Here is a 2,517-nt window from a genome sequence, read left to right on the forward strand (position 1 = left end):
TCATCTGCCTCTTTATGGAAAATTTCCACCACAGCAGCCACAGCAGTTTGAGCCGTCTGTTGTTCTGAGCACTGACGTCTTGTTGAGCTGCTGCAGAGCGTTCGGCCTTCACCTTCTCAATCATCATCTCTTGGTGCCACAGTAGCAGGAGTTGCACCAGTGTGTCCTGTACAGCTGCTTCCACCTCTGGCTGCTTGTTCCTCTGCTCAGTGGTGAGTGACAGCTGCTTCTCTGTTCAGACAACCTCCACCAGCACAGAGCAGAATGTCTCCAGCTGTTTAAAAGAACTTCAGAAAAGATCTGCTCTAGAACCTGTTTGGACCAGAAACGAACATGAAGATGCTGATGCTGCTTTGATGCTTTGAGACAGAGCACTCAGGGCACCGGCAGGCGTCTCCCTCACTCTAATTCATAAATGAGACCCATTGCTTATTTTTTTTCTTAAACAGCTGCATTGAGCCCCAGACATAACATTGAGCCCCAGACATTTGGTTGAAACACAACAATTGTTGGTCTGTGTGTGAAAAAGTGCCTCCTTTAACAGATGATTTGTGTTAGGGTGCAACCATCCACGTTTGGATTAAAGAAACGCCCAAACGATACCATAACGTGACTGAAAAAACATAAAATAAAAAGTTATGTCCATTGATCTGTGTTATACATGTTCTAGAATATATATATTTTAGTTTCAATTATCTTAACATTTTCCTGAATAAAAATTGCTAAATCTGCACATTTCCTTTTTTTCAACGAGAATAAGGAGGAACTGGAGAACTTTTTAAAAGAATCCAAACACAGAGGATCAATCTTTACAAAGACCAAATAATTGTTTGTACAGTAAGTAAGAAAAATGAGGTTCTGGATGAGTTGGACCTGAACCAGTACAACACATCAGAGGAGGGACGATGGGGACTGATCCCAGCTGTGAGGAACTTCAGAAAGGCTCATTAAGTCACCCGCTTCGGACGTTATCACGGCATTCAATGGCCATTATCAGTGGTTGTCAGCTTATACTTATGGGCCAATAGGTGCCTACTCCACCTACTGACAGCGGTGAGTAGGTGCAGCAGGTCGTCGTCATCTATTCCTAAAGTAGATCACGGCTTGGAGGACCAAACCAACTGAATCCAGATCCACTAGAGGCGCTGTTGAACCCTTTTTCTTCACACGGGAGAATCGACGCGCTGATCAAGGTAACAAGTTCATGTAGTCAGATGATATTTCCTATAACTTTTAGGTAAAACATCCAATTGTGGGAGGCAAATTTTTAAATTGGCATTATCAAACTGGCAAATTATCACATTAACGCTTTTCATCGTGGAAATGTTCCCCTGTTTTGGATTTTGATTATATTAGCCAGCGTAACTCAGCCACTAGCTAGCTGTATTCTGTTCTCCCATTTCACATGATAATTTTATTACTCCAATATTTTTTGGGGTTATGTGGACAATATAAAGTTGTTTTGTACTGTGAACACTAACTTTTCCTACTTCGTTTCTGAGAAATCCGTCGAGTTTGGTCGGTAATTTAGTCGTAGTGCGTAGTGTAAAGTACTACAATACCCATGATCCTTAGATGCTGTTATCGAGATACGGCCTATACGCCAGTCATGGATGTGTCGTGAGATCCGTAACAAACAGAAAACGCTTTGTTATTAAAGGTATGCGTATACATTCCTAAACCTAGAGTTTTCTAATGCACCAATGGGGGATTCACTAATTAAAACAGAACACGTTACGTGTAGTTAGTGAAATACGTTTAATTACGGCGTAATGCTTATTCCCCGCCGTAAGAGGGTCACATGACCGAATTTTAAGATCAATGATTGGGTCTTGTTCTTAAACGTCACATAGAGAGTCGCAGTTAAATTATGGTCACGACTAGATCACAAAAGTTTTTTACATCCACGTTCTAGTATTCTCTATGCTCAAAGATAATGTCATACACCTAAAACACGTTATTTATCTTCTCTCTTTCTGTTTGTATTTCTCTTAGGCAGGATGGAAGAAAGGGGTAAGCTATGTAATGTCATACATATTTAAAACCTTGTTTTGTTCACCTAATGCTTTGTTTTGCTCATTGCTTCACACAGGCAGAACAATAATAACAGACCAGCAAAAACAATCTTTAAAACACTTTTTTGAAAAAGGAATGAGAAGTGTTGGGTCTCCATTGGTACAAGCAGCTGCTGAAATCACTGCGTTGCCGCCTTCTATCATAGAGGTAAGATACATTTTGTAGACCTGGCAACCTTAAAGAAAGGATCAGAGTATGGCCTCAAGTACGACCTCCATATTTTAGATACTAGACAATTTTATCAATATCAAAGTTGAATCTGAACTGTGCACATTACTAAACAGGGACAAATGTGTCAGGCTTGGGCAGGTGTCGGACCCACATGCACGGCGCAGAAACACAGATGTGATTAAGTGCAGGTTTATTCGGTGAATCAGAGTCAGGCAGTCCAGGTCAAACACAGTACGTTTCAGTAGGCAATATACAAAGGAGCAGGCAATC

The 2,517-nt window shown here is 41.0% G+C and overlaps 1 long non-coding RNA gene across 1 annotated transcript; it reads left to right on the forward strand.

The window, feature by feature from the left end:
- The first annotated feature begins 876 nt into the window (after positions 1-876).
- Positions 877-2,225, forward strand: LOC129604240 (uncharacterized). Its single transcript, XR_008694956.1, has 3 exons — positions 877-1,193; positions 1,996-2,013; positions 2,093-2,225. It is a non-coding gene; the product is annotated as an uncharacterized LOC129604240 (long non-coding RNA).
- The last annotated feature ends 292 nt before the right edge of the window (positions 2,226-2,517 follow it).

The sequence above is a fragment of the Betta splendens genome, chromosome 6, assembly GCF_900634795.4.
Source record: "Betta splendens chromosome 6, fBetSpl5.4, whole genome shotgun sequence".
Classification (NCBI taxonomy): domain Eukaryota; kingdom Metazoa; phylum Chordata; class Actinopteri; order Anabantiformes; family Osphronemidae; genus Betta; species Betta splendens.